Below are 11,832 nucleotides of genomic sequence, written 5' to 3'. Positions count from 1 at the left end.
TCTTTAGCATACCTCTGGCAGTCCCGCAGTCCCAAGTGCCTCCCCTCCTTTATTTCAAACCAAGCCTTAAAGGGGCTATTATGACAATGTAAGTGGAGACATTTCCATAATGCAAAGCACAGGGCAGAATGAGAAGGGTTTCAGGGGCTTGGGGGTGGTGTCTCAGGTTCTGGGGGCAGTGGCATGGAAGAGAACACTTTATCCACTGGTCTCGGAACAGCAAAAGAAGCACCAGACCATCACATGACTGAAAAAACAGTGTTATTCTCAACCCTGATGCAATCTAGAGGCTAAAGACACAACCCCTTCGGCCCACCTTTCTCTCTGGTGTTTCAAATGCTAAATCAGGAGATACAGGCAGCAATAAATATATAAATATTAAAAATATATATATATATATATTTATAAAGCTATTGCATTACTGCAGATAACCTAGTGTACTGGTATCCTGGTCTATTATTGTGATTGTGAAAATCACAGTGATTGCACACTGATTTTCTTAGTTATGTAACCTAGCAACACGTTCACAACAAAATGCTCCCCATAAAACATAATTAAATGACAGAAGCATGCTGACTTCAATTTAGTTTACAGCATAATCTCCTGGGGGTGGCAAATGACACAGAGGCTCACATACAGGGACAGGGGCTTGAGCTGCACTCGTACGATGTGTATGTGAAGCTTGCATCTTTTCCCATGATGCACCAGTTTCCCCAGGGTACGCCACTGCCCTTCCATAGTCCAAAAAACCTGCAGCAAGGTGAGCTGACATCTCTACAGTAAATTGCCCACTTTGCATGTTTGTGTATAATGTTACTCCACTTTATGCTCTATGCTACTTAAGTTGGGCAACTCTGGTGAAGATAAGAGCACGTAGATGCCACCCTTTGTTACTCCAACTTGGCGCTCCCTTCAGCAGAATATATACACTAAAATTGAAAAGTTTCTATGTAGCAGTCAATGACACTGAAAGGTGGTGGATCAAACCTTGAGCTGGAGTCTACTGCAGTACACATAACCTGGGCTCTAAACCCAGCAAAAATACAGCTGTGTGGAATGGGGGGGGGTGGTAATAGTGAATTGTGCTAGTGTATCTATTTATTATTGTGTATTTCACAAATTTTCACTTTTCCCTTTTATGCTACAAGAAGTTTACTGGAGTATTCAGGGGACAGCCCTGCAGTAAGCCTGTGACAGGGGTGGGGGGCCCTCCTACGCATCCTGGTCTGCGTGCTGCACCCCTCTGCATCTCACCTGATGGCTGTGCTACTTCCCAGCTGCATTTCTGCCAGGTGGAGAGCTCCAGTGGAGGCCCGCAGTGAATGAGCTGCAGTGGGCCCCGTCTCAATCACAGTATTTTCAGCTGGTTGCATCAGCCGCTTCGGGTTGGGGGGGGGGGGGGGGCACTCCTCCCTGTGTGCCCAGAGAACTGGCATATAGCATCATCACTGCATTGCTGCGAGGGTATATATAGCGCCTCAGCTAACTCACGCAGCTGAAGTAAATATAGCACCATGTTAACTCATCAGTTCGGGTAACCTAATGATCCCTCATGATACCTTATTCCTATTTTTCGTAGAAGATGAGTGAGCTATCCATCAGTAACCAATAAACCTGGGAAATGACATCAATACAGTCAGCCTGTTAGTTATCCATAAGGACAGCTATGTGCAGCCTAAGAATTATATAACTGCTAGAAGAGAAAACAGATGAATTTAGCAGTGCAGATATTGTGTATTTTTCATCTCAGGAACGTGTACCTGAGGTTTATTTGGTTTTCTTACCTGCCATTATTTTTATTGTAATATCTCAGCTATTGTACAATCCAGCATATTATATGACAGCATTAACCTCAGTCTGTAGTAGCATTAGCATTTGAAGAGCACTGAGCACTGAGCACTGCTACACTCTTCAGCCTCTGCACCGCCCCCCCCCCCCCCCCCCCCACACTCATACAAGGCCCAGCCGAGTAACCCCCCGCCCTCACCCGCAACCCAACCCCCCCAAGCGTTAACCTAGCCCACAAAGGGCCCTTTTGCATGGTGTGAGGGCATAATGCAGTTATTAGTCTGGGGGTCTGGGGGGGTCACGCAGCAAGATCCAGCCTCAAACTTCAGGACAATGCAGCAAAATGGCTGAAAGCGGCTGGGAGGGGGAGGGTCTGTTGACCATATTACTCTCTCTGTTTCCTGTCAGCGTATGAGTAATAGTACGCGCCCTGATTCATAAGATTATTATCAGTCACATGGGCGAAGGCAGTGGCCCCCTTTCATTCTGGGGGACATTCTTCAGCTAAAACTTTTCACTTCTCTCTCCTCCAAAAGTGTTTCCATTCGTAGCATTAAACAGGCTGAAAATCTGTTTTAGTTAATGCAAAGATAATATCAGCATGAAAAATTTGCAAAAAATATTTTACATTTTTTAATATAATTCCTTTATTGATATCAATGAATTTCCCCTTGGGATTAACAAAGTACATCTTTGTCGTATCTTATCTTATCTTATTTGCAGAAGATCAAATGTGGTACATTTTTTGAGAGACCAATTTAAAATCCAGAAAGATCAACCTTACTAGTAGATCAGAAAAGATCAAATTAAGTGTTCAAGGTGGTGTGTCTGTGAGGTGAGTCATAGAGGCAGTCATAGAGGTGGTCTGCAGACTGCTGCACGTGCATTTGTGGGAGCTGGAAAGCACTGAAGTAGAGTCACCTGGAAAAAAAAGGAAAACAACTGGTAAAAACAGACACACACATACACACACACACACACACACACACACACACACATCCCAGCCAAGAGCAGCTGCAGACATCAATGTGAAGAAGTACCCGTCCCAAAAGTGCCGTTTGATCATCACCAAACAATTTTATAACCATATCCCAACAGAACCCTCTAAAAATACAGTATTTACTCCTAAAAGAGAACTGCTCATTCTATTTAAATATCTCAGCTGCATGGATTACCAAGAGACACTTCTTCCCAACTAGAATTTTGGCCGCATTAGTGAACCATCTCTTGCTGAAGCTAATGAAGTATGCAGAGGTGGAGATTTCAGGTCCAGAGAGTACAAATCCAGACCAAGATTCTGTTCCAACCAACCAGTTGAGTACTCTGAGACTGTGACTCTTTATACTCAACTGCTTGGTTGAAACAAAATCTTGGTCTGGACTTGTACTCACTGGACCTGAAATCTACACATCTGGAAGTATGTTTTGAGAAATTCATTTGAATTGAAACATATATAACATGCCACACTGCAGGTTACGTTAATGAATGTATTAGACACGTTGGAATGGTCAGGCGTGGGTGTGTCTGCCTTACAGTTATTCACAGTGGACGGTCATGTTCATGGTTTTTGCCCTGAATAGTCATAGGACTACAGTCTTACCCTTGGTAGCTCAGTGCATACAGCTTCATACTAAATCGCTATGACTGCCATAGCATTACTTATGATCCCTCCTCATGGAATTAGAGGTATGCAGGCTGACTTGTGTGTTTGTCAGACACTCCCAGCTCTCTGCAGCCTCTTCCACGCTTCCATCGTTTTTTATGATCCAGACTTTCTCCCCATTCCCTCCACTGCAACTCTAACATCCTCAGTCAGCATCCTGTAAACTTTGTTTGTACATTGTTTTTATTGTCTTCTGTTTTTTTCCCCTCCCCAGATACGTGGAGCTCCACATCTTGAGAAGGTGGTGGTGGTGGTGGGGTCTCTCCTGCCCCGAGCTGTGACGGGTGTCAGGTGACAGGGAGGAGACAGACACACAGGAGGGGAAGCTATCAGCATCAGCAGGGACACGCATTTCGGGCCTCGCTGCATAGGCAGCCCCCACCCCCCTTCGGTGCTCCCCCGCCGTACAGTTCAAGTCCATCTAGTAACACATATTTCATGGTTTCTGCTCATCTCAGCTGCTGACTGAACATTAAACGGTCCGTCTGTTCCTTCCTACTGCGTCCTGATGACAAAAGTACATTAGGTTGCATATAATAAACTGAACAGTGGAAATGCCATTTAAAGACTCCCAGGAATCCCAGTCTGTTCCTGTTTGCACTGCACATGGCTCAGCTGTGTCTTTTATTTCCCCCTCAGCTGGACCCCCCTCCCCGATGACACAAATCATCTGAAATGCTTCGCACTAAACTGTACACACATGTAAATTATGTTATGGTAATTGGGGTTAAGTCCCTATTTAACTTTACTTCCGCCGTCTTCAAACTTTAATAAAGCATTTAATTTGTATGGGAGTGTCCATTTTCATTACTATAGCAACAATGGGCTTATGTTCAAAAACTTCATTGTTGTTTATTTTAATATAATTTCGATTACCTCTGTATTAGCCTGGCCCAGATCCATACACCTAATGCAAACACGCATAAATCTTGACCTTTTTAACCAAATATGTATACACAAAAATCATAATAATAGACACAAAATCAGGAAAATCTTGAGAATTTAAAAACAGTGGAAAAAAGAAACCAACAACTGAGAGCCATTTGTTAAGCAGCCACTCAGTAATGTATTTTTGTTGCTGTCACGTTAATCCCCATTTAACGTGCTTGGTGCTTTGCCGTGATGACCGGGAAGCCAAAAGGGGACCTTCAGACATAACAGCCGCAGAGCAGGCCACAGCAGAACAAAGGGAGGAGTGTGAGAAGGATGTCTGCGGAGGTCAGGGGACCTGCTCTCCCCTCGCAGACTTTATCTCAGGAGAGAGGGTCGGCAGCGATTCAAAGAGGTCTTTCTAGGGCCCAGAATTTCTGGATAAAGGGAAATACACACAGGAGGCAGAGGGACGGCATGTATCAGGTACTATAAGGAGAAAGAAAGGCCACAGGAAGTGGAGTCTGTCTTTTGTCAGCGACAGCAGATTTACAGTATCCCCCCCAGCACCCCCCCCTCTCACCCCAGCCCTCCTTCCTGTCATCTCAGGAATGTGTTGGGTTACGTCCACAGGAGGCCTGCGAGCCAGGCAGGGATTAAGGCCCTCTGTCATCTCACTGATAGAGCCGCCCGGCTGTCCTCTGGGTGCCCGTTGCACCTCACCTGGAGCCCTGGGCCCGAGCGCGGAGCCCGATGAGGCCGGCCGGCCATGTCTGCAGATTCGGAACTTCGCAGCTGCGGCATGCAGCTCGCAGTGAAGTGGCAGGAGGGTGACGGGGAATTTTAATCCGCCGTGACTGAAGAACGTGTCGCCCGACAGGAAGGTGGAAGGAAGAGATTATTAATAAAAGCAACTAGCAGATTACAGCTTCTCCTATTTCTGTCTCTGCCAGCAGCATCTGTAAGACCCCTCCGCATAAAATCAAGCACACGTGACCTGCTGCGCCAACTGAGGCCAGTAAAAACTCTAATTAAACAATTTTGCGGTCAAGCAGAACAAAAACCAGAAGCAATAACGGGTGAAAATGTCAGGGTCGCCTAACCTCGCTGTGGCTGTTGTTTTGTAATTTCAGAGACTGCTTAATGAATAAAAAAGCAGGTTATTAACACCAATTAAAGCGAGACTATCAATGCCGCATGTCAGTTTAAATACCATAAACCCAGGTCAGTTGTGGGGAACATCACACAAGCACATGTCAGTGCAGCATTTCATCTTCAGAGCAGATAGCACCAGAGTTTTACCATGTGAATTGCACTGTACGCTTATTTATGTTTACATCCATCCATTTTCTGTAACCACTTATCCTATCCAGGGTCAGGGGGGGTCCAGAGCTTATGGGTGCAAGGCAGGGAACAGGGATGGGGGGGTGAACCCATCATGGGGCACACTCACACACCGTTCACTCACACATCTACAGGCAATTTGGTAACTGCAATTAACCTCTGCATGTTTTTGGACTGTGGGAGGAAACCAGGGTACGCGGAAGAAACTCCATGACGACACGGGGAGAACATGCAAACCCAACACGGGGAGAACATGCAAACTCCACACATGCAGCCATGGAGGCAGCTCCCAGATGTGCGACGCGGTGGTGTTCCCCACTGTGCTGCTCCCTTGTGTTACTATGCAAGCTGTCTTTGTGTGTTTCTCTCTTTGCACTTTATGGTCCTCAACTCCTCCCCTGGGATCAATGAAGTATCTCATTAAGTGGAAAAGATGCATGCAGCGTAGAGGCAATGCAGCATCGTGCACATCACGCTGATTCTAACTGGTCATGGAAGGTGCAGGCAGAACCCACACTCAGCTCCAGGCAGCATTGGTTGTGCAAGGCAGGCCTAATAGATTAAATAGCTATAAAAGAGAGATACAGGACAATGAGAGCATGTCTGTGGAAAACCACAAACGTCATTAGTGGCTGTAGGGTGTAGACCTACGCGACGCAGCAGGAAGGGGAGAGTGCAAACTAGCACAATGGGTCGGACGGTTTTGGCTGAAATCAGCTTCCGTACTGAAATCTGAACCACAAGAAGCAAGAGCAGCAGAGAATCGGGGGCCGAGGCCGTCACAGCCTGACACGAAGATAGACAGGAACAATCGGCGGGAACCTCTGGCTGCAACAACGTTGTGGATTCAAATCAGGCCTGAGCTCCATGTCGTCATGGAAACCGAGAAGCAGCAGTGCCAGGCCACAAGGTTGTGGCTGGTGGAGGCCATTGGTGCGGAGATGATTCCAGCTGGACGCAAGGAAACGCCTATATGAGTTGACAGTGTCCCCCCGGACAAACAGCCGGGGGGAGGGAGGCTGCCTCTGGCCGCTCCAGGGGCCAGAATATCGCAGCAGGCGCCCCCCCCCAGGCACCTGTCCCTGTCCAGCAGGCAGGCCACACGCTCGTGCCAATCACTCTGACCCGTCTGCTGTGGTGAGACACGTAGCCAGGAGAGTCGCTCCGCTCCCCACATTCATAGGCGCCAATGTCAAACGGCAGGCGGGTAACCTGAGTCACGTCTCAGAGCCGGCGGACTGCTTGTGAACTCGGGAATAAACGGGGAATAGTGCCTGTGAGCACGTGGGATGAAGGGTTTAATATGATATGAAGGGTGAGGGGGTGGGGGGGGGCAGACAATGGGGGCATTAAGGAAGCGATAAGAGTCGGGGGGGCTGAAAAAGGAATGAAGGACGAGTTAGATAGTTAAATAAAACATGGGCTGGCGAGGAGCAGCCGGCCGCTTCAGAATATAAATGTTTCTCGTGGCCTTTTATCTTTCTCCTTGAGACTGGGGAGCTTATTAAGGAAAGACAAGACTCCTCTCTGGAGTCCGACCCTCCCCCCAAACTCTCCCCCAAGTCTTCCCCTCACCTCTTCCTCTCACCTGCTCCCACTCTTCAGCCTCTTCTGCCCGTCTTGCCTTTCGCCCTCTCAATTCCTCCGACCCTCTGTCTCCACTGCCCCGATATGATTCCTGCGTGCCAGCCGGGCCCCGAACCCGAGCTGTAGCGGCGCTGTGGGCAGTCAGTGCTCAGGTTACATCGTCTGAACCCTCTGAAAATGAGCGAATGAGCCATGATGCTTGAGTGCGAGGGCCCTTGCAGAACATCCGCACCTCGGCCATCTCCGGACACTCTGACTAATAAGCTCTTGCCTTGAAAATAAACCTAAATACCTCCTGCGTACAGTAGCAGAGCAAAGATGCACACCCTCCTCACACCAGTGCTGGGGGGCAGCACGGTCCAGCATGGTTCAGCACGGTCCAGCGCGGTCCAGACCGCCATGTTACTTCCTCCTTTGCTGCATTTCCTGGCAGTTACCATCTCTCATTAAGCCACGCATGACTCATGCAGACCAACACATGCAAACCTATCGACACATGCAAACAAAATATTGCATTCCCCATGCAGGAGAACATTCTAGAAACCAGAATGGAGCTGCACATTCATTAGCCAGAAATACCCTGAGCTGTAAACTCACCTGGTTTGTACACTGAAGTAGGTTCTGGAAAACGGGAGCAACTGGCAAGTCAGGCACATCAAAAGGTGGGTGGAGAAGACGACTCAAATGCAAGATCCTCACAGCCCTGTTTACTACCACTAAACCCACGGTACCCCAATGAAACACCAGAATGCTCCCAGCAGGATCTCATCCCACACAAAGAACAGCCTTGCACAGCCTTCAGACTTCACACAAGGCTTTCTGGGCAGCCCCCCCCCCCCTCGCCAGCACTGTGGCCCTCAGCCCACAGACCTGTCACATGTCCAAGATGACCACTAGTGGCAGAAACACAGCTTCCCGCTCATGGCTAGCTGACCTTAAGCACACACCCTTTGTGCAGCATAAATCATTCATCCAGCAGCTCCTCCCTGCGCCGTCGGCTGTACAACAAAATTTGCAGAGGTGATGCACTGTTAGCCCCTCTGCTGTGGCAGCGTACACTAGCTACCAACCCCCCCCCCACCCCCAAATAACCCACCAATATGCACCACAAGCACCCCCCTCATTAACCCTGAGTACATACACCTCATTCATTCCATACAGACCATTTCACACTCTTTTACAGTAAATCACAATTATAGACTACAGAATAATTAGACCTAAAAGCATCTCTCGTGCTATTGTCGGGGCCCCATAACTGGAACACGGGGATATTACACCTCCCCTCAGTCTTCCTCCCGCCATCTATGATCTGGGCAGGGTTCACGTCTTCCACGGGGTAACCTACCTTCCACAACCAAGGTAGCTGGGCTCTGTTTCACCTCAGCAGCTGGTAATACATCAAGGAGCCTCATCTGGAGCTCCTTCAGCCCAAGGAGCCTGCCTGACAGTCTCCTTAAACAAGACGCTTAAGAACCGGCAGCCTGTGATATGAGCGTGTGACTGTGCCTGAGTCTGTGTGTGTGATGGAGTGTGCTCTGTGTGTGGACGAGGACGTGTGTATAACAGACAAAGAGTCGTCTCAACCAGGCCCCTGGCTCCAGCCTTTGATGGCCCACGATTCTCTAAATGTTTCCCATAAAACGTTTCTTGGCTGCCAGTTCTGTTTGGGTTAGTGGCCTGGCATGTTTATGTTCCCAATACATCCCCCATAGAGGAAAAAAACCTCAGGATGAATTAGCAGATTAACATGGTTAGACGTGCTGCCCCGCAGACGGGCACTCCGGCCTGACAAACGGCAGAAGGCCGCTTTGGGTGCGACAGGCAAAGACGCGGACGGATGTCCACTCAGTCCACACTGCACACATTACAGAATATAGTCAAGACTATTTATTCATGCATATAACTGTAGTACAAATTCAAATGTGTTAATAACACAGCACATTTAAATTCCACATTAATATATGGTAAAGGTACACTGCCAGAAAAAGAGTACCGCTTTGTACCTTTGATTGTCACTGGCACTGTACTCGCAAGGGTCTGCCAATTGTGCCCTAGCTGCAGGTAAATGTACCTTTTAGCCTAATTTAAGGTACAGAAATAGACTCCGATGAACATTCCCGAGGTACAAACAACATTAATGTACCCCCAATGGTACAACAATGTTCCTTATAGTCTATTTCTGTACATTAAAAGGTACACTTACCCTAGAGGGTACAGCCCCAGTGACTAGCACAGGTACAATTTGGTAATGTTTTCTGATAGTGTACATGAGTGAAGTGAAACGAAGGAACGTAATTAGCTGTCATTGTCGACACACCAGGGCACACAGTGCACAACAGCAAAATGAGTCCTCTGCAGTTGACCAATGTGTGACATTATGACATAGCAGGAGCATAATTCAGCAGCCAGAGAGCAGCATCTGGCTCAGGGTACCTCACTGGTCAGGGATTCAAACCAGCAATCTTTCAGTTAGAAGTACGCTTCCCTAATCAGTCACCTAAACTATGTCACTATTCTGTATATTGTGCAATATCCGCTGCATAGGCATACAACCATATTTACATCACTCAGTGCAATCTGTATGTATGTATATATGTTTGTATATGTGTTTGTATATATGTTTGTATATGTGTTTTGGGTCTGTGCAAGATGTGTAATTGTGTGCAGTAATTTTATTATTTATTGTATTTGTTAGTATTTTTTTTGGTCTGAGATTTACTGGCTGTAGCAACAAGTAAATTTCCCCAGTGTGGGATCAATAAAGTCTCTCTCTCTCTCTATCTATCTAATCATTAAGTCACCACTGCCCACCTATGATACTCTTCCTGGCCAAAAAAAAGTCGCACCCTTTCATATTTCGTAGGGCCTTTAGCCTTTAGCTTTGATTATGCTGCACGTACCTCATGCCATTGTTTCTACATGCTTAGGCAGCGTCTCAACATTTTTTTTCCATCCAGTTTTGCATTCATTTCTCGTCAAGATCTTGTACTGATGATAGGTGAGTTGAACCACTCAATAAAGTCTCCCTCAGCACATCTCAAAGACTTTCAATGGGGTTAAGGTTAAATTATGTGTGAATATGATTCCCCGTGCCCCCTGAACCATTCTCTGACGACTCGAGCCCGATGAGTCTTGGCATTTTCATGCTGGAATATGCCCATGCCGATAGGAAAGAAAAATCAGCTGACTTCACTTTATTGCTGCATAACGTTGCTGAGCTGTTATAATGATCCAGTCATTGGCTCTTAAGTACTTGCTGATTTAAATTCAAATGGTGATCTTTTTTTTTGGCCGGGCAGAGTAGTTCCTTCCATCCATCCATTTTCTGAAACCGCTTGTCCTCTTCAGGGTCACAGGGGGTCTGGAGCTTAAGGGCACAAGACAGGGAACAACCCAGGATGGGGCACCAACCCATCATAGGGCACATTTACACACCATCCACTCACACCTACTGCAAATTTGGTAACTCTAATCGGCCTCAGTATGTTTTTGGACTGTGGGGGGAAACCAGTGGAATCCCCACGACGACATGAGGAGAACATGCAGACACACATGGAATCCTGGAAGACTGGAAGCCAGGTACCAGAAGGGTGAGGCAACGCTGCTAACCAGTGCACCTCCACCCACCCCATGGGATAATCCCATGATATGGAAATACATTGAATTATTAAGACTATTCAGTGTGAATGATGAGGAAGAGGGAGAACATTACCACAGAGAATAAAAAGGACAAAACTTTTATACAATGTGGAAGAGGCTGCCAAAAGTGTCACAGCGCCAAGTGTCCCACATCCGCAGTTCACCGCCAGTGAGAAAACGGACGAATTCATCCACAAAGAACACAGATGAGGAGAGAATGTATGGTTTTTGGTGGGGAGCAGCTGGGAGAGAAAATGGAGTTCCTGGCTATTATTCCCAGTGAGGGGAAACGTCAGCAGGGCAGACAGCACGGAGTAAGAGAACAGGCAAACAGAAACGAGGGAAACAAAGTCAAATTAAGTTATGCGGAAATGATACAGTGGCTCACTGGCACCTCATCAGGACACTGGACACTATAATATAAATCAGTATTTCTCCAACTGATCCTCAGGGTCCCCCAAACAGTCCACGGTTTTGCCGCTTCCCAGCTCTTGATAGGGAGCAAAAATGTGGACTGTCTGGCAGGGAGCTGGGAGGGAGCAAAAACCTGAACGGCCTGGAGGACCCCGTGGATAGGACACTGATATAAATGACACAGAACACTGAGACTTATGGGATGGTTACTCTTTACATTACAGTTGGCTAAGAGATTATTGCATTGTAGTGCATTTGCTACTATGTGAATGGGGTAACTTAAGTAACATTTGGTGAGCAAATAAGTTGCTTTGGACAGCTGTAGCAGAGAAAGAAGTAAATGTTAAATAAAAGCAAAGACTAAAATGGGTAAAATAGGGGACTGAATGGAATTTAAACAAACCGGAGCAAAACTTAAATAATGCAGATGAGCCTATGGGTCCTCGGGCAGCACTGGGAGGGCCTGTGTTCTGTCTGAAGTGAGATTCTCCCACACGGTACATTGGACTGCGGCTTTTGCAAAGTAC

General features: G+C 47.1%; 1 long non-coding RNA gene across 1 annotated transcript; it reads right to left on the bottom strand.

Moving 5' to 3' along the window:
* Positions 1–2,439: 2,439 nt before the first annotated feature.
* LOC111840814 (uncharacterized) lies at positions 2,440–8,132 on the bottom strand. Its single transcript, XR_002837515.1, has 3 exons — positions 7,850–8,132; positions 5,045–5,178; positions 2,440–2,709 (listed from the first exon to the last, which is right to left on the bottom strand). It is a non-coding gene; the product is annotated as an uncharacterized lncRNA (long non-coding RNA).
* Positions 8,133–11,832: the final 3,700 nt, after the last annotated feature.

Source organism: Paramormyrops kingsleyae, chromosome 1 (assembly GCF_048594095.1).
Source record: "Paramormyrops kingsleyae isolate MSU_618 chromosome 1, PKINGS_0.4, whole genome shotgun sequence".
Classification (NCBI taxonomy): Eukaryota; Metazoa; Chordata; class Actinopteri; order Osteoglossiformes; family Mormyridae; genus Paramormyrops; species Paramormyrops kingsleyae.
The sequence above is the reverse complement of the archived record's forward strand: the minus strand, read 5'-3'. Positions and strand labels throughout refer to the sequence as shown.